Below are 21,576 nucleotides of genomic sequence, written 5' to 3'. Positions count from 1 at the left end.
AATGTGATTCCAGGCCTACAGGATGTTGGGATCTGTTACTGTAATAGGAGAATAGAATCTGGCAGAGATGAATGTGGGCTTTGTTTTGATCAATACAGTTTCTCTGCTGGATGGCCAGATTGATCACGAGGACAGAGAGAGAGAGAGAATGCTCAGACATAGGGTCCCAAATGGCACCATGTTCCCTGAGTAGTGCACCACCTTCAACCGGGGCCCATATGGGTCTAGCCAAAAGCAATGCACTACATGCAATAGGGTTCCGTTGTGGACAGAGCCAGGGACAACTGAGCTGGGCCAGATCTAATTCAGTATAAGTTGTGACTGTTGAGAGTGGATTCAGTGTGATGGTTGGCTGCAGTGCTGTCTGTGTATGCTCTGGTGATTGCGGGGGAATTGTGATACATGTGAAAAGATCTAGCTGCCACTACTGACAGTATCACCCACAGAGAACTGTTGAACACAACGGAGAGTGAACAGACCGTTTTTCACTGAGCGTGTGTGTATATGTGTGCTCATACGTGCACGCTTGTATGTGTTTCTATATATATGTGTGTGTGTGTGTGTGTATGTGTGTGTGTATGTGTGTGTGTGTGTGTGTGTGTGTGTGTGTGTGTGTGTGTGTGTGTGTGTGTGTGTGTGTGTGTGTGTGTGTGTGTGTGTGTGTGTGTGTGTGTGTGTGTGTGTGTGTGTGTGTGTGTGTGTGTGTGTGTGTGTGTGTGTGTGTGTGTGTGTGTGTGTGTGTGTGTGTCAGTATTTGTGGGCTGTGCGACTTGAGTCCCACAAATTGTTTTGAGCGGAAAGCTCTGTCAACACTTCATGCTTTTTCCCAGCGTAACTTTAACAGCCACTCTCTGTAGCCACTGGCTGGTCCACTGGTCCTCAGCCACAGAAGATTTACCGGCTTGTTGTCTCAGTCTCTGCACTTCCCTCTGCTACAGCGACGGCCAGTGATGTGGAATCCACTCAGACGAGATCAGAGGAGAGAAATGCCCTGATATACAACTCCCATATTTCAAAGAATCCTGCCCTGATGTAGTTATGCTGGGGAGATGTGTCCAACATACCAAATGTGTGAGTTTAAAGGCAGAGATGTGCACAGCCACACATTTGAAACCAAACCGGCATCGTTCCTCATGCTTTGAGATAGAAGTAAAAGCAAGACATATTAGCGCTTTAATGTACCAATAAAATATTACATTTATAGTTTGATTTGCATTGAAGAGGGTTGGACTCAGCCGATAACTAAGTAAGAGGATTACAGTATATGAGGAGATATTTCCTACCCTCCACATTCTGGCATTCTGAAGCTGCCTTGATAAAATATTCTTGTTTGTTTGAACTCTAGATAGCTAACAATGATTCAAAGGTAATTGCTTACTGTTTTGAAAATGGACAACATTTCTGTGTACATCTCTGCCTCTATAGCTATTAATCACTACTCTTTGTAATTATCCATTCTCATTTGTAAATCAGCCAAGCTGCATTCTAAAGTGGCCACCAAATTAACGCTATCAATCTTGTGTCCTGTTGACATGTGGCTGTTCACAGTGACTCTTGGGTCATTAAAAGACAAGCTAGTTTCTCCTCTCTCTGCTCCTCTCTGGTTTAGAGTTATTTATGGCATCATGTCTGCTCATACAGCCGCTTCCTAATTACACTTTGCCATCAAGATTAATGTTGGGCCTCGGCTGGCTGCATCTGCCAACTTTACCTTTGTTTCACCCTGCTGATGGATGGGGTGGCCTGGGTTTCTTTGTCCAACACTCCCCAGCCCTCCACACCTCTCCACCTCTCGGAAACCTTGGGAGCAGAAGTGTAATTTATTGTTTTGGAGTGCAGCTGTCTCCATGTAGCATGTAGCCATGCAAGGCCATTCCCATAGTCCTCATAATACAGTATGACCTCCTGTGGTTAGCACAGCCATTGTTCTCCTTCAACATCCAGTATGTGTGCCCAGGGACATCATGCCCATTCAATCAGGCCCTGTCAGTTTTATCCGTAGAAGTGTCCCTTGAAAATGTTTTGGTACATCACGCCTCTGTATACAAAGAAACACAACCGTCCCCACATCTTCAACAGGTATTATAGTAAATAGGCTAGCACAGGCAATCTGTCACTGACAGAAAGACATGATATCACTGTAGCGTTGAATTAATACAAACCTATCAAAACGAGGTTATTCTGGTCACCGAGATTTGTTTACTTGATCATGGTTTTCTCGACGTAAAAGACGTTATTCCGTTAATAAATTCACTGGTCAGATCTCACACGTCCCACTTCCCTGAACGAAACAAACACACCTGTCAATCAAAGTCGTGTGTGTATGGCTTGAGTCATCATCCCGTTACACTGTAAGCTGTCACAGATGACAAATAGCCTTGTTTATGGTTGAAGGAATTGAAGGAATAATCCTGGTTGTTTTCAGCGAGGTAGTGCGTCCTGTTCTGCTGTGTCATATCTCTCTCTCTTTTCTCTCTCTCTCTCTCTCTCTCTCTCTCTCTCTCTCTCTCTCTCACTCTCTGTCCTATGGATGAGTTTTATCAGCCATAGACAGTTCTGTTTGTGGTTCAGATATTCATCTTTGGTATGGTTGATAATGTTGTAAATCTCAAAGCATATTGCAGACTGTAGACCTCAAAGCATACGCAAATATCTATTTAAAGAGGTGGACAGATGGCTGGCGTACAAGTAAACAGTAATGTGTGACATCACACAAACATTTGCAAATCCTTGGAACAACCCATGGCATATTGTACAATTACACTTCTGATATGACTAGGGCCAGGAATATTTCTGTGACCAGGAAGAAACTCTGCTTACCGCACTTGACTGTATAATGATGTGATCCCCAATGTCCAGGATTCCACAATGATGAGCAATAATACCCAATCTGGTGTTTACCATCTTCACAGATTGTGAATAATGAGTATAATGCCAAAAACTGATAGCCTACATATATCAAAAGGACATTCTGTTCTGGACAAAGCTTTAGTATTTGAAATTAATTTTAGCACAAAAATATAACTGTTACCTTGTCAAAGCTTACAGAGAAGAAGTTATTGAAACCCAGCGAGGCAGCGCCAGCGAAGCAGGGAGACAAACCTCAAACAATTTCTCCTGTGCTTCTGTTCGGGTTACAAACAACCTTTTATTGGCGTGATGTTTGTGCAACAGCACTCTTGTGGATGAGTTCTCCCCTCACCTATATTCATTTAGACGGCACGAGTGTTCATCTTCACAGCTCGGGGATTAGAAATGTAATTACAGTTTGCTGTGACATCTCTGTATCCGCTGAGTTGCTGACAAAAGTCATGAACAAACTGGTGATTTGCTGCCGAGGGGTTTTCAAGAGACGTCTGTGTTTGCGTATGAGGTAATCTCCCCTGAAGAGAATGTAAAGAACGTTCATCAGAATTATTGGGTCAGTTGCAGTACTTGACGCATGCATTTTTCGATACACTGTGGACGCTAGCTGCAAGGCCACTCAAGGCTACGTTTCTAGTAGCAATTCTGGCTGTTCTTTCTAGGTTCACTGATTGTGGATAAGAAGGATACTTTTGACTAAAATGGTAGTATGGCAGATGATAATGATATTTAACAGATTTTAAATGGAACCGGATGCACTATGTTCCTCTTATATGGAAAATGCTAATATATTTAAGTCCACTATGCTGTACGCTAGCAATTTTTTTACATAATTGTACGCCTCCACCAAACTGCACATTATACTGACTGCACTGCCATTAGCCACAATAGGAACATTTTGATTTGTTTACATGACCTGTTTTTTTTCGACCAAGCTTCATTCCTCTCTGCTGTCTTCACAGCATGGTGTGTGGGCTAAATAGCTGGATGTTGTTCTAATGTGCCATGGTAAGTGTTGTTAAAATGTAAATTAAAATCAAATCGAATCCAATTTTATTTGTCACACACACATGGTTGGCAGATGTTAATGCGAGTGTAGCGAAATGCTTGTGCTTCTAGTTCCGACAATGCAGTAATAACCAACGGGTAATCTAACCTAACAATTTCACAACAGCTACCTTATACACACAAGTGTAAATCAAATCAAATGTATTTATATAGCCCTTCGTACATCAGCTGATATCTCAAAGTGCTGTACAGAAACCCAGCCTAAAACCCAAAATAGCAAACAATGCAGGTGTAGAAGCACGGTGGCTAGGAAAAACTCCCTAGAAAGGCCAAAACCTAGGAAGAAACCTAGAGAGGAACCAGGCTATGTGGGGTGGCCAGTCCTCTTCTGGCTGTGCCGGGTGGAGATTATAACAGAACATGGCCAAGATGTTCAAATGTTCATAAATGACCAGCATGGTCAAATAATAATAATCACAGGCAGAACAGTTGAAACTGGAGCAGCAGCACGGCCAGGTGGACTGGGGACAGCAAGGAGTCATCATGTCAGGTAGTCCTGAGGCATGGTCCTAGGGCTCAGGTCCTCCGAGAGAGAGAAAGAAAGAGAGAAAGAGAGAATTAGAGAGAGCATACTTAAATTCACACAGGACACCGGATAGGACAGGAGAAGTACTCCAGATATAACAAACTGACCCTAGCCCCCCGACACATAAACTACTGCAGCATAAATACTGGAGGCTAAGACAGGAGGGGTCAGGAGACACTGTGGCCCCATCTGATGACACACCCGGACAGGGCCAAACAGGAAGGATATAACCCCACCCACTTTGCCAAAGCACAGCCCCCACACCACTAGAGGGATATCTTCGACCACCAACCTACCATCCTGAGACAAGGCCGAGTATAGCCCACAAAGATCTCCACCACGGCACAACCCAAGGGGGAGCGCCAACCCAGACAGGAAGATCACATCAGTGACTCAACCCACTCAAGTGACGCACCCCTCCTAGGGACGGTATGAAAGTGCCCTAGTAAGCCAGTGACTCAGCCCTGGCTGAGGGATGAAGAATATGTACATAAAGATATATGAATGAGTGATGGTACAGAACGGCATAGGCAAGATGCAGTAGATGGTATAGAGTACAGTATACACATATGAGATGAGTAATGTAGGCTATGTAAACATTATATTAAGTGGCATTGTTTAGTGGCTAGTGATACATTTTTTACATGTATGGCAGCAGCCACTCAATGTTAGTGGTGGCTGTTTAACAGTCTGATGGCCTTGAGATAGAAGCTGTTTTTCAGTCTCTCTGTCCCTGCTTTGATGCACCTGTACTGACCTCGCCTTCTGGATGATAGCGGGGTGAACAGGCAGTGGCTCGGGTGGTTGTTGTCCTTGATGATCTTCATAGCCTTCCTGTGACATCGGGTGGTGTAGGTGTCCTGGAGGACAGGTAGTTTGCCCCCGGTGATGCGTTGTGCAGACCTCACTACCCTCTAGAGAGCCTTACGGTTGTGGGCGGAGCAGTTGCCGTACCAGGCGGTGATACAGCCCGACAGGATGCTCTCGATTGTGCATCTGTAAAAGTTTATGAGTGCTTTTGGTGACAAGACGAATTTCTTCGGCCTCTTGAGATTGAAGAGGCGCTTCTGCGCCTTCTTCACCACGCTGTCTGTGTGGGTGGACCAATTCAGTTTGTCCGTGATGTGTACGCCGAGGAACTTAACTTTCTCCCCTCTCCACTACTGTCCCGTGGATAGGGGGGTGCTCCCTCTGCTGTTTCCTGAAGTCCACGATCATCTCCTTTGTTTTGTTGACATTGAGTGTGAGGTTATTTTCCTGACACCACACTCTGAGGGCCCTCACCTCCTCCCTGTAGGCCGTCTCGTCGTTGTTGGTAATCAAGCCTACCACTGTAGTGTCGTCTGCAAACTTGATGATTGAGTTGGAGGCGCGCATGGCCACGCAGTCGTGGGTGAACAGGGAGTACAGGAGAGGGCTGAGAACACAACCTTGTGGGGCCCCAGTGTTGAGGATCAGCGGGGTGGAGATGTTGTTACCTACCCTCACCACCTGGGGGCGGCCCGTCAGGAAGTCCAGTACCCAGTTGCACAGGGCGGGGTCGAGACCCAGGGTCTCGAGCTTGATGACGAGTTTGGAGGGTACTATGGTGTTAAATGCTGAGCTATGGTGTTAAATTGATGAACAGCATTCTCACATAGGTATTCATCTTGTCCAGATGGGTTAGGGCAGTGCGCAGTGTGGTTGTAATTGCGTCGTCTGTGGACCTATTGGAGGGATAAGCACATTTTAGTTTAGTTAAATGTATTACATATATATACAGTACCAGTCAAAAGTTTGGGCACACCTACTCAAGGGATTTACTTTATTTTGACTATTTTCTACATTGTAGAATAATAGAGAAGGCATCAAAACTATGAAATAACACATGTAGTAACCAAATAAGTGTTAAACAAAGTAGCACCCTTTGCCTTACACTCTCTTGGCATTATCTCAACCAGCTTCACCTGGAATCCTTTTCTAAAAGTCTTGAAGGAGATCCTACATATACTGAGCACTTATTGGCTGCTTTTCCTTCACTCTGCAGTCCAACTCATCCCAAATGGGTTGTTGGGTGATTGTGGAGGCCAGGTCATCTGATGCACCACTCCATCTCCTTCTTGCTCAAATATCCCTTAACAGTGTCATGACACTCTCTCCTTGGTGAGGATCAACAGAAGAGGAGAGGGGGGAATTGGGCCGGTTTTCTGACTCTTAACGCCCAGTCATAAATAGTTTGCAGAAACTCTCCATCTGGCTCTCTGGTATGAGAAGACTGAAACATCTTTGTTCCAGACTATTTGCCGCCAAAACTTTTACGTCAATAAAAGGGAAATATTGGAACATTATTCCTGACATCCAAAGGTTAAGAATTGTCTGTGGGGATCTAAAGAATAATCCTGTCATATTGTTTATTATTTTATGATGTCATTAAGGATGGTATAACGAAATAACTGTAACTTAGGAAGGAAACATATTATATCTGTCAAGTTTACATCTAAATGTTGTATAAAATAAATTATTAAGTATGAGAGTATTTTTGGAAAGATAGAAATGTAATTTTAGTTTTCTAATGAGATAATTGTTTTTCATATAAGCTATGCACAGTCAGTAGCCACACACAAGTGAGCTCAGAGTTCATGTCAGCATGACAGAACGCCCACTTTGGCCAGAATGCTTAAAAGGACTCACTAAGAATGAACATATTAGACCAAACAGACTGACGGTGTGAGCGGGAAGTTACGAATGGTTAAATACTAGACCAGACAGTGTGGAGCGTTGGCTACACGGTTGAAAAATGGTGAGACCAGTACATTGCCGGGTTACTACTGGCGTGTAAAGTGGTCGGGAGCTGAACCCTGAATAATCAACCATTGAGACCAAAATACGTGAGACCGTGGTCCACACGTTGAAATGGTTAGAAATTCTGAAGCTCTCAGCCTCTACACAAGAAGATGAACTCACTAGACCTTATCATATCAATCTGCATCTGGCATGTAGAGTACTTTAGAACATTTCAAGTTCTAAAGTTCTTGCAGATATCAAGGAGTATGCGACGTTCATAATGAGACTGATATTAGGTAATGATTAATAAGTGACTGTTATCGATATATATATTATTTATCTTCTAAGAGTTTAAATCGGGAGACGGTAACTCGTTAAACAACTTCTTCCATGGTGCCCCAAATTCCTAATGAGTTAATTGTTACATGATTAATTTCCAATGTCCTTTTGATGATCCACTGAAGTTCCACTTCATATTGGGGTGGATCTTACCAAGCAAGACAATAATCATCAACATGAACTGAACGCATTTGATTACGGTCCCTTCAGTCAAACACAAGGTTTCAAGACCTTCTCAATAGGCATGACAATCGGCATGACCAGTCAGCCTGGCAATGCAAACGACGCAAAAATAATCCATTGCAAACATCGAAGCTGTGTAAGAAAAGACATTGAAAGAGGCCATTGATGTACAAAGGTTAAGCTAGAGTTCACCAGTAGATCTTGAAACAGTTGGATTGTTAGACAAGGCTCCTCGTGAACGTACAAATACCTATTTTGAGCTCTTTTCTCAGTCATTGTGTACATTTTTTAAATGATTATTATCAGAGATAGCCTGGAATGAACTGTTGTTGTACATGATGGCACTGCATTAGCATTGAATATTACTCTCAGCATATAGACCTCCTTCACAATAGATACAATGCCAAACATTTTCTTTACTCTGAGAACATTGTATCCTCAAGTCAACTTTATTTGAGGTTATTGTTATTCTTTCAAACATTTTACGGTCTACCCGTTAGAAATGTGTGGGTAGAACTTGGGTCTGAAAATAATACTGTGAGCCAAAAGCAGACGATAAAACAAGAAAAGGTATTATTATTTTCCCTGAAACACGTTTCTAACAGTAATAACAAGAACCCTCATTTTGGGAGAAGGTTGTGCTTTCTTAAATCTAATTGCCCAGTAGTAATGATCATATTTCTAAGATGAACTGTCCACGGTGTAGTTTCTCTACACACTAAATTACAGACTATATAGCCGTAGGTGCTCATCAAAGGAGAAGAACGGTAACATTTATTACACCAGCAACACCACACTTTAATACACTCCCCCAGCCAAACAATAAATGTGTCACTGTGACAAATTGACTGGAATTCATAAATAGGTGTGTCCGCCCATTCTTCTTCTAGGAGGGAGGTTGTACTGAGTAAACAATAGGAGAAGACTGAGGTGTGGTTTCTCTGTACTGCATGCTCAGGAGTTGCAATCCTGCACATTCCCACATATGTGATTCTATGGATTCTTATGTTAAATGACTGATCAGAATCAGTCAGCCTGTTATATGGAGATGGAAGGTTGTGCTCTTTTCTCAATGAGCTCATGCACTTTTGCATATGTAATCGTGAGTGTCAGAGTGTGTGTGTGTGTGTGTGTGTGTGTGTGTGTGTGTGTGTGTGTGTGTGTGTGTGTGTGTGTGTGTGTGTGTGTGTGTGTGTGTGTGTGTGTGTGTGTGTGTGTGTGTGTGTGTGTGTGTGTGTGTGTGTGTGTGTGTGTGTGTGTGTGTGTGGTGAGCATACTTATGACGAAAACACCACCAGTCTGTCTATAACATGCTGACTGACTTAGGGCAGGTCACTCACTCACAGTGTTTCAGACATATCATTAGCCGCCCACTAAAGTGGGTCCGACCTAGAACATGCTGGATAAACCACACCACATCACCTCTTCCTTCTCCTCAGTGTGTGAAGGAAAAGAAGCAGCAGCGACTCGGGCAAGGGAACATGGTGGAACACAAGCTGCTAAGGCTGCTGGGAAGGGCGAAGTAATCAAGCAAGCTGTTAAGAGCTCTGTCATGTGGTATCTCCAGCCTGCAGGGCTGGTTCATTCAGAAGGGACTTAATAAGATTGGATAGAAATTATGTATCCCAAATGGTATCCCTGGTAAAAAAGTAGAGCATAGGAATATGGTGCCGTTTGGGATGCATCCAATAAGAGTGGGTGGAATAAGAGTATCAGCTAACCTCAGGAGGCAGGGGTTTGTCAGTCTGTCATCCTGGGTTGCATTCAGGGTTCAATGCTGCAGTCAGGGCATCAGGTGAAGGGGGAATGAAGGATAGGCCCTCCACAGCCAGACGAGTGTTAACCTACGATCTATGGTATCATACTGCCACAGTGGTTCAAAGTACTGAGGCATATCAGGCAGGTCACCTTTGCTAAGAGTAGGGAGAGTTGGAAGGTTTGAATCAGAGACACCTTTGTTGTTTGAACTGAAGGAAGGAGGAGAAAGTGTCTCCTGAAACGTTGCTTTGATCACGGTTCCAAAAACAAATTGAAGCCAAGCCACTTGGAAGAGTGAAGCTCATCTTCTCTAAAAATGAAACACTTTCGAACAGAAAGACGGTTAATGAGGAGAGGCTGAGCACAGCAGCCTGCCCAGATCTGGTGGAGATGATCAGTGCGCGTGCCTTTCCGCTTCAGTTTGAAAGTTGACATTTTCAAACTAATTAGGCTTTTCAGGGAGCATATTGAAGTAAATTGGATTCTCGTCAACATCGCTCAACATCTCGTTTTGGCGTTAACAACATCTTTCCTATCCAACTGTTCGACTGACAACGCTATCTTCCAAGACAGGGAACAGGGACTGCAATCTGGCATGGTCTCTGTTTCTAGTCTCTGCATTAAAGTAGATGGAATGACATGCTGGTTATGTTACTGTTTTTCATTACTCAACATATTGCAAACACTGACAGTAAATAGCACTTAAACCAGTCCTCGCCCTGGTAAACATACAGTACACTGAAATGTCATATTAGCACAACGTATATTCTCACATAAGGGGCAACTACACCTATCGTTCTCTCCAGAGCTCAGTTACAGTATGTGTGGTACTTGTTGTGTATAGTATAGAGCTCACAGGCAAGTCATACACGGCTTTGCTCCATCACCGCTTCCTTTGCGTAACCAATAACAACAGAACAACTCTTTACGTTTGATTTTCATTGGCTTTCTTATCAGCAAAAGCAGCATTTCACCACGTAACGTCACTCCCCCAGCATACTGTAAAGGCAGTAAGTCAGGACTTTCCTCCCTTCTAATTTCAGATACGATAGATGTTAAACAGTAGGTTTAACAGGGAGGCAAGTGCTCTCCACTGAATGAGACTTTATGAAGTATTACTCCATGAATGTAAAGCTAATGTGCAGGTTCTCCAATAGGCCTAATGAGAGAAAGGGACTGATAAGAGAAAGAGGTTTCAGAGAGCAGACATTTGAAGTTATCATTTCAGGGGAATGATCCAGAGAAAATGAGCTTTTGTGAAATGAATAGTGTCCCAGGGAGAAATGGGGTTTAAAAGCCTGAGAATTAATCAAATTAAAGACAAGTGTGACTGTAATTTGGAAATGGTCTGCAGAGTGTGGGAGAGATAGGAAAAGTGTGTGTCTGCGTGTGGAGGGCAGGCAGCGAGGTGCAGCAGGATTACATGCGTCCCATGCTGCTGTGACTTCTACGTGCACCTCCAGCCATCCGCAGGGAGAAGGACTCCAGCCTGATGAAGTAGAGCACCATTCACCTCCTCTACAGGAAGATGAAACATCTGCTCAAATTACAGGGGACCACAGCAGCCAAGTACACTCATTATTAAACCATGCGCACAAATCATGTATACGTCAATCTGAGACATCGCATACAGGAACAGGACATTACATCCTTTTCATTACATTTTAGTCATTTAACAGAAACCTTATCCAGAGCCACTAGGGTTAAGTGCCTTGCTCAAGAGCACATCCATGGATTTTTCACCTAGTCAACTCGGGGATTCAAACCAGCGACCTTTCAGTTACTAGCCCAGCTCTCTAAACCGCTAGGCTACCTGCTGTATTTTACAACACTGCCTGTAGCTAAAGACTTTTCACTCTTCGCACAGCGAGCTGAAACCTCACATCACAAATGTCCAAACAAATCACTCAAACCGAGCCTTAAAGAGTTTTTATGGTGATAGTTTCCCATTTTAGGCTTTGGGGGATTTTCAGAATTATCACCATGGCAATAAATTGTAGCTAGTCCTTGGGTAGGCCCCTTGGCAAGACAAGTATTGATCGATTTGAATTTAGTGTGTATTGATAGTGTTCCATTTGGTTCTGTTATGATTCTGGTACGGTAGAAGCTGGGGTGCTAAAGAGATATATTGCCTTGAGGGTGAAAACTTAAATACCTTACTATGTTCTGTTTCATCCAAGACTATGACTAACCATTTAAAACATTAAAAATGTTTTATGCTCTCGTTTAAGTTTCACATATATTAGAAGAGGTCGGTCACTGAGCACAAATATTTGACAATGGCCTGTGTCGGCCAAGTAGTACTTTTCAAGTAAAATATCAGAGCTTTAGGGTGTCATTAACAGGGTCTCAAGTTTTGCATGTTCAAGTCCTGCTGGCCACAAGCCTGTGTTAGACCACAGAGCTAAACGCCTAGGTAGCCTGGTGTTGACCTCTCTCAACTGGTCATGTTGTATAAGTTCAGTAACAGACCATTCGTTGTTCATGAAGGAAACGACAGGGGGTCCTAAGATAAAAGTGTTGTATTCATTCTTTGATGACTCATCCAGGAGTCTCCTTGACCCAGTTCTGTCATGATGTCCAGTATCAAATTGCTCGAAGACATATAAATGTGCAATTCAAACATATTTTTCTGCCTCCTGTAAAGCCAACATCAAATACATTAGCACACATTTCATCCGTGGAGGCTACACACAGAGAAAATAGAAAATGAATGTGTCTATCCCCTCAGTTTTACTGAACCGTTGTTCACTAAGCTTATCTTATCACATAACCCATAGAAGGAGTTACCTTGGATCTTGGAACAATTCAAAGGAATTTCCATTACACTGTATTAATCCAATTGAATACTAAGCATACAGTATTATTATTACAGTAGCATAGTGTGAGCTTGTGGTACGCAAAAACCAGACTTCATCAATGAAGTTTTCATGTTGTTGTATTTCGGAGATCTTTGAACTTTTGTGGCGTGTACCTTTAGAAAAGGATTAATTCCCCCACAGTCTCCCACCTTCGTTGTTATTATATTACTATATCAAACTGTAGAAGTAACTATTCCAAAGCAAAGGGCGCAAAACATTAATGTTGAAAATTAATGTGTGGGTGTAGTAGGAATATATCATTTTTATTATGAATAATTTGCCTCTCTAACTCTCTCTGGTACTCTCTCTCTCTCTCTCTCTCTCTCTCTCTCTCTCTCTCTGGTAGTCTCTCTCTCTCTCTCTCTAACTCTCTCTGGTACTCTCTCTCTCTCTCTCTCTCTCTCTCTGGTAGTCTCTCTCTCTCTCTCTCTAACTCTCTCTGGTACTCTCTCACTCTCTCTCTCTAACTCTCTCTGGTACTCTCTCTCTCTCTCTCTCTCTCTCGCTCTCTCTCTCTCTCTCTCTCTCTCTCTCTTTCTCTAACTCTCTCTGGTACTCTCTCTCTGTCTCTCTCAATTCAATTCAATTCAATTCAAGGGCTTTTTGGCATGGGAAACATGTGTTAACATTGCCAAAGCAAGTGAGGTAGACAACATACAAAGTGAATATATAAAGTGAAAAACAACAAAAATTAACAGTAAACATTACACATACAGAAGTTTCAAAACAGTAAAGACATTACAAATGTCATATTATATATATATACAGTGTTCTAACAATGTACAAATGGCTAAAGGACACAAGATAAAATAAATAAGCATAAATATGGGTTGTATTTACAATGGTGTTTGTTCTTCACTGGTTGCCCTTTTCTCGTGGCAACAGGTCACAAATCTTGCTGCTGTGATGGCACACTGGAATTTCACCCAGTAGATATGGGAGTTTTTCAAAATTGGATTTGTTTTCGAATTCTTTGTGGATCTGTGTAATCTGTAATATGTCTCTCTAATATGGTCATACATTGGGCAGGAGGTTAGGAAGTGCAGCTCAGTTTCCACCTCATTTTGTGGAGGTCAGGAATGATTAATTCCCCCATAGTCTCCCGCCTTCGTTGTTATTATACTACAATATCAAACTGTAGAAGTAGGTATTCCAGATAGCATTCCAATTTGCTCGTTTTTTGGGGTTAATTCTTTCCAGTGTGTCAACTAGTTATTGTTTGCTTTCTCATAATTTGGTTGGGTCTAATTGTACTGCTGTCCTGGGGCTCTGTAGTGTGTGTTTGTGTTTGTGAACAGAGCCCCAGGACCAGCTTGCTTAGGGGACTCTTCTCCAGGTTCATCTCTCTGTAGGTGATGGCTTTGTTATGGAAGGTTTGTGAATCGCTTCCTTTTAGGTGGTTGTAGAATTTAACAGCTCTTTTCTGGATTTTGATAATTAGTGGGTATCGGCCTAATTCTGCTCTGCATGCATTATTTGGTGTTCTACGTTGTACACGGAGGATATTTTTGCAGAATTCTGCGTGCAGAGTCTCAATTTGGTGTTTGTCCCATTTTGTGAAGTCTTGGTTGGTGAGCGGACCCCAGACCTCACAACCATAAAGGGCAATGGGCTCTATGACTGATTCAAGTATTTTTAGCCAAATCCTAATTGGTATGTTGAAATTTATGTTTCTTTTGATGGCATAGAATGCCCTTCTTGCCTTGTCTCTCAGATCGTTCACAGCTTTGTGGAAGTTACCTGTGGTGCTGATGTTTAGGCCAAGGTATGTATAGTTTTTTGTGTGCTCTAGGGCAACAGTGTCTAGATGGAATTTGTATTTGTGGTCCTGGTGACTGGACCTTTTTTGGAACACCATTATTTTGGTCTTACTGAGATTTACTGTCAGGGCCCAGGTCTGACAGAATCTGTGCATAAGATCTAGGTGCTGCTGTAGGCCCTCCTTGGTTGGTGACAGAAGCACCAGATCATCAGCAAACAGCAGACATTTGACTTCGGATTCTAGCAGGGGGAGGCCGGGTGCTGCAGACTTTTCTAGTGCCCTCGCCAATTCGTTGATATATATGTTGAAGAGGGTGGGGCTTAAGCTGCATCCCTGTCTAACCCCACGACCCTGTGTGAAGAAATGTGTGTGTTTTTTGCCAATTTTAACCGCACACTTGTTGTTTGTGTACATGGATTTTATAATGTCGTATGTTTTACCCCCAACACCGCTTTCCATCAGTTTGTATAGCAGACCCTCATGCCAGATTGAGTCGAAGGCTTTTTTGAAATCAACAAAGCATGAGAAGACTTTGCCTTTGTTTTGGTTTGTTTGATTGTCAATTAGGGTGTGCAGGGTGAATACGTGGTCTGTTGTACGGTAATTTGGTAAAAAGCCAATTTGACATTTGCTCAGTACATTGTTTTCATTGAGGAAATGTACGAGTCTGCTGTTAATAATAATGCAGAGGATTTTCCCGAGGTTACTGTTGACACATATTCCACGGTAGTTATTGGGGTCAAATTTGTCTCCACTTTTGTGGATTGGGGTGATCAGTCCTTGGTTCCAAATATTGGGGAAGATGCCAGAGCTAAGTATGATGTTAAAGAGTTTTAGTATAGCCAATTGGAATTTGTTGTCTGTATATTTGATCATTTCATTGAGGATACCATCAACACCACAGGCCTTTTTGGGTTGGAGGGTTTTTATTTCGTCCTGTAACTCTTTCAATGTAATTGGAGAATCCAGTGGGTTCTGGTAGTCTTTAATAGTTGATTCTAAAATCTGTGTTTGATCATGTATATGTTTTTGCTCTTTATTCTTTGTTATAGAGCCAAAAAGATTGGAGAAGTGGTTTACCCATACATCTCCATTTTGGATAGATAATTCTTCGTGTTTAGTGTTTTCCAATTTTCCCAGAAGTGGTTAGAGTCTATGGATTCTTCAATTGCATTGAGCTGATTTCTGACATGCTGTTCCTTCTTTTTCCGTAGTGTATTTCTGTATTGTTTTAGTGATTCACCATAGTGAAGGCGTAGACTCAGGTTTTCCGGGTCTCTATGTTTTTGGTTGGACAGGTTTCTCAATTTCTTTCTTAGATTTTTGCATTCTTCATCAAACCATTTGTCATTATTGTTAATTTTCTTCGGTTTTCTATTTGAGATTTTTAGATTTGATAGGGAAGCTGAGAGGTCAAATATACTGTTAAGATTTTCTACTGCCAAGTTTACACCTTCACTATTACAGTGGAACGTTTTTCCCAGGAAATTGTCTAAGAGGGATTGAATTTGTTGTTGCCTAATTGTTTTTTGGTAGGTTTCCAAACTGCATTCCTTCCATCTATAGCATTTCTTAATGTTACTCAGTTCCTTTGGCTTTGATGCCTCATGATTGACTATTGCTCTGTTCAAGTAGACTGTGATTTTGCTGTGGTCTGATAGGGGTGTCAGTGGGCTGACTGTGAACGCTCTGAGAGACTCTGGGTTGAGGTCAGTGATAAAGTAGTCTACAGTACTACTGCCAAGAGATGAGCTATAGGTGAACCTACCATAGGAGTCCCCTCGAAGCCTACCGTTGACTATGTACATACCCAGCGTGCGACAGAGCTGCAGGAGTTGTGACCCGTTTTTGTTGGTTATGTTGTCATAGTTGTGCCTAGGGGGGCATATGGGGGAGGGAATGCTGTCAGCTCCAGGCAGGTGTTTGTCCCCCTGTGTGCTGAGGGTGTCAGGTTCTTGTCCGGTTCTGGCATTTAGGTCACCACAGACTAGTACATGTCCCTGGGCCTGGAAGTGATTGATTTCCCCCTCCAGGATGGAGAAGCTGTCTTCATTAAAATATGGGGATTCTAGTGGGGGGATATAGGTAGCACACAGGAGGACATTTTTCTCTGTTAGGATAATTTCTTTTTGAATTTCTAGCCAAATGTAGAATGTTCCTGTTTTGATTAATTTAATGGAGTGAGTTAGGTCTGCTCTATACCAAATTAGCATACCCCCTGAGTCCCTTCCCTGTTTCACACCTGGTAGTTTGGTGGATGGGACTACCAGCTCTCTGTAACCTAGAGGGCAACCAGTGGGTCCATCTCCTCTATACCAGGTTTCTTGCAGGATGACAATGTCTGTATTACCGATTTCTTTGGTGAAGTCCGGGTTTCTGCTCTTTAGGCCAAAGGCAGATGACCTCAGGCCTTGGATATTCCAGGATAATATAGTGAAGGCTTTTTGTTCCATAGAGTGTCCAATGTTGTTGGTCGTGGTTTAGCCTCAGGCCAGTAAGTGTGAGCAGAGCCTGCTGAGCATCTGGTACATGCCATTGGCTTGGGCGAGTGTGAGAGTGGGGGTTGGGACTGTTTGCCCGCTCACTACCTGGGCGTATGTGTGGCTTCCATGTTGAGGCCCTCTTTGCAGGGGTGGGGTGCATGGGGTGGGCAGGAGTGTCATAGGTCTGATCTGAGGGGGCCTAAATGGAGTGTGGGCATGGTTGACGTGGGGGGTGTTGATTGGTTGGGGTGGGGGTGTGGATGTGTCTGGGTGTACTGTGGTCTGGATGTAATTCCTCTTGGTGTGGGTCCTCTATGTGTAGGTCCAGGGGGAGGTCCTGCAGATCTGGGAGGGTGTCTCGCTGGTCTGGGTGGGGTGTCTATTGATCTGTTGCTCCTGTGTGGAGTGTTGGGGATGCGTTTGAGAGCGATGTCCTTTAGAGTCCGGGCAAAGGTGGGCACTGCTGCCTTGTAGAGGTGGACCTGGTCATAGAGGCTGTTCAAGTCCAGGGTGGAGTGGTGGGCCAGGAAAACGTTTGGTTTTGAGGCACAGTCACGGGAAATACTTGCATTTACCCGCTGTATTGTGGCGGGGTGGAAGTCTTTTCGTGGTAGCAGGGTGGAGATAACCACTTGTGCGTTGGGGAAAGTAGAAGAAGCCTTTTCAATCACTCCCTTCAGTGCTGTGGCCACTCTTTCCTGCTGTGCTCTCAGGTCGTTTGTGCCTGTGTGTATTATTATGTGGCTGGGTGAGCCTAGTTTGGCCTCAGACAGAAGGTCTAGGGCACGCTGGGTGTTTGGACACCTCTCTAACTCTCTCTGGTACTCTCTCTCTCTCTCTCGCTCTCTCGTGCTCTCTCTCTAACTCTCTCTGGTACTCTCTCTCTCTCTAACTCTCTCTCGTACTCTCTCTCTCTCTCTCTCTCTCGCTCTCTCTCTCTCTAACTCTCTCTGGTACTCTCTCTCTCTCTCTCTCTCTCTCTCTGGTAGTCTCTCTCTCTCTCTATGGTACTCTCTCTCTCTCTCTCTGGTAGTCTCAATCTCTCTAACTCTCTCTGGTACTCTCTCTCTCTCTCTGGTACACTCTCTCGCTCTCTCTCTAACTCTCTCTGGTACTCTCTCTCTCTCTCTGGTAGTCTCTCTCTCTCTCTCTCTCTCTGGTACTCTCTCTCTCGCTCTCTCGCTAACTCTCTCTGGTACTCTCTCTCTCTCTCTGGTACTCTCTCTCTCTCTCTCTAACTCTCTCTGGTACTCTCTCTCTCTCTGGTAGTCTCTCTCTCTCTCTCTCTCTGGTACTCTCTCTCTCTCGCTCTCTCTCTAACTCTCTCTGGTACTCTCTCTCTCTCTGTGGTAGTCTCTCTCTCTCGTCCTCTATCTTTTAATTAAATTCAAAGAGGCTTTATTGGCATGGTAAACATGTGTTTACATTGCCAAAGCAAGTGAAATAAACAATAAACAAAAGTGAGAAGACACAAAACAAGTTAAACAACAAATGAACAGTAAACATTGCAGCTGAAGATAAAGAGATAAAGTGTTATATTATCAGCTATGTACAGGGTTTTAGCTATGTGCAAATAGCTGTAGTAGTGGAAGATAAATAAACAGATACATATTGGTAGTATTTACAATGTTGTTTGTGATGTACTGGCTGCCCTTTTCTCATGGCAATAGGCCACAAATCTTACTGCACGTTGCTGCATTTCCCTTAACACATATGGGAGTTTATCATCGTTTGATAAAAAAAAAAACATATTTGTGAGTCCATACAATCTGTGGGAAATATGTATCTCTAAGGGGGTCATACATTTGGCAAGAGGTTAGGAAGTGCAGCTCAGTTTCCGCCTCATTTTGTGGGCAGTGTGCAAGGCTATGCTCACTGAGTCTGTACATGGTCAGAGGTCAGGAATGATTAATTCCCCCATAGTCTCCCGCCTTCGTTGTTATTATACTACAATATCAAACTGTAGAAGTAGGTATTCCAGATAGCATTCCAATTTGCTCGTTTTTTGGGGTTAATTCTTTCCAGTGTGTCAACTAGTTATTGTTTGCTTTCTCATAATTTGGTTGGGTCTAATTGTGCTGCTCTCCTTGGGCTCTGTGGGGTGTGTTTGTGTTTGTGAACAGAGCCCCAGGACCAGCTTGCTTAGGGGACTCTTCTCCAGGTTCATCTCTCTGTAGGTGATGGCTTTGTTATGGAAGGTTTGGGAATCGCTTCCTTTTAGTTAGTTGTAGAATTTGACTGCTCTTTTCTGGATTTGGATAATTAGTGGGTATCAGCCTAATTCTGCTCTGCATGTATTATTTGGTGTTTTACGTTGTACACGGAGTATATTTTTGCAGAATTCTACATGCAGAGTCTCAATTTGGTGTTTGTCCCATTTTGAATTCCTGGTTGGTGAGAGGACCCCAAACCTCACAACCACAAAGGGCAATAGTATCTATAACTGATTCAAACATTTTTAGCCAGATCCTAATTGGTATTTCAAATTTTATTTTCCCTTTGATGGCATAGAAGGCCCTTCTTGCCTTGTCTCTCAGCTCATTCACAGCTTTGTGGAAGTTACCTCTCTCTCTCTGTTCTCTCTCTCTCCAACTATATTTCTCTATTCTCTCTCTCTAACTATCTTTCTCTCTTCTCTCTCTCTCTCTCTCTCTCTCTCTCTCTCTCTCTCTCTCTCTGTATCTCTAACTCTCTTTCCTGGTACTCGCTGTCTCTAACTTTCTCTCTCTTGCTCTGATGTGGGTGTTGGGTGGGGTTCTGTAATTGTGTGTGAGAGGAGCTGGTCTGTTTTCACCGATAACCTTAACTGGTCTCTATTTTCACCAGGACATATCCACCAGCTGTTCAGTCAATCAGTTTAATTTGCCCTGGTAACCCTTGAACTCTGAACTCTGCCACTGAATTCCGATGTATTAGTCTTGTATACATTTCCCAAACCCCCTGAAACATTACTTGTCGAGAAGTATTATATTGCTGTTTTGGGATTCTATCCCAGTGGGAAAAGCTGGTTGAAATGTCCAGATCCGTTTTTTAATCTGGTTGCAGTTTACTGCTGGATCATCTAGGGTAGAATGTGTGGACACTCTTATCCTGACCTGAAGTCTGAGGTGAGGTGAACGTTTTAATTAGGTGAAAGACAAGCTGTCAGTCAAGTGTGATTGGCAGCTTAAGTGATATGTAACGCCTTCCCTTCGGTGCCGGGGCCCCCGGGGCTTGATTCATGGTGGGTATTTAGTCAAGCTCATTGCAGTAATGCACAATCCAGAGTGTGAGCCAATGATTCAGTCACTACAATAAGAATTTGGTGGGTGCTTATATTTGTCCTTTTTCACACATGTGAATTGGAAATGTGTGTTTTGATCAGCCATTATCAACAGCGACCCTGGAGCAATTAAGGCTAAGTGCCTTACTCAAGTGCCACGGACAGATGTTTCACCTCGGGACTTGAACTAGTTAATGGTCCAACACTCTAACTGCTAGGCCACCTCCCGCCACTATTCACACAGTGTCTTTCTGACGTTTCACGACTCAGTCCAGGACTCAAACTTTAACAGAGGAGGGTCCGGATTCAGAACCCGAAAATGGACTCAAGAGTGCAGCATGTACAGATTCCACCAAATGGCAAAAAATACTCACACTTCTTTAGACAAGAGTACACCCAATGCATGTTTTATATTTTGGGATTTTAGATCAGTGAGTGTACACACAGCTAATAATACAGCAAATGTCCATGTGTGATGTCATACACAGTACATTAAGGTAAACTTTATGTATACAACATATCCATGGTAAGCCGCTAAAGCAAAAACAAACTCCATATTCCATTCTGTTACCCTCTCTCTCTCTCAGCTAAGTACTCAATTCATCCAAAGTCGACGGCAGCACATCAATGACTAGAACGCGTCTTTCATGAATCATTTCACAGCTCTCTCCCATGCGTGTCTGCATTCGTCCCCCCCCATCGACAACAATCAAGATGCCTAAAACCTCCCCATGGCTTAGCAATGAGTTTCTCGCATGGCAAGGCAAACACAATGTCACAGGTACAGTACACACACACACACACACACACACACACACACACACACACACACACACACACACACACACACACACACACACACACATATCAGTTGATATGCCTGGAGCCAGAGTGTTTATTCACAGGACCCAGAATATGCCGGTGGCTCTCAGTGTGTGTTCTGGAACACTGTTAGTGTTCTGTGGTATAAACCTGAAGATAGCAAGGCTTTAGTGGCATGGTAAACAATTATTCTGTCAGGCTGTAGTTGCATCTGAATCTATAGACTGATATAGGGGCATTATATGGATGTTGTATCTATTATTCATGTGGGTGAATGGATCGTCTTCATGTCCGGTGTTGATTGATTTAGATGGAAACTTTTGTCTAAACCCAGTGTTCACACATTACTTTGAGGCCCTGGTTTTCATCTGTGTATCTGTGCTGGTTCCTCAGGGAGAGGCTTTGAGTGGGAATGGTAACTTTGGCAGGTTTGGGCCTATAGGTGTGTGTTGTGGGATCAGTGTTAGAGCTGGCAGATTCTCAGTGAGTTGAGGCTCTCTGGGACCACAGTAATCACGGTGGGACACCAGATGGGCACAGCTGCTGCTCTACCCTACAGCTGAATCTATCCCCCAAGGGGTGTGTGTGTGTGTGTGTGTGTGTGTGTGTGTGTGTGTGTGTGTGTGTGTGTGTGTGTGTGTGTGTGTGTGTGTGTGTGTGTGTGTGTGTGTGTGTGTGTGTGTGTGTGTGTGTGTGTGTGTGTGTGTGTGTCTGTGTCTGTGTCTGTGTGTGTGTGTGTGCGCGCACCTGTAGGGACTGTATTAGTAATAATAAGAATTAACACCAAGGCCATAACATATTCTCCATTTACTAAAAGGACAGGACTGGACTGATAATGAGAGGATCCATTGCCTTTCAAAATATATTCCCTCCTCTTAGACCTC

The sequence above is a fragment of the Oncorhynchus kisutch genome, linkage group LG7, assembly GCF_002021735.2.
Source record: "Oncorhynchus kisutch isolate 150728-3 linkage group LG7, Okis_V2, whole genome shotgun sequence".
NCBI lineage: Eukaryota > Metazoa > Chordata > Actinopteri > Salmoniformes > Salmonidae > Oncorhynchus > Oncorhynchus kisutch.
Note: the sequence above shows the minus strand (reverse complement) of the source record.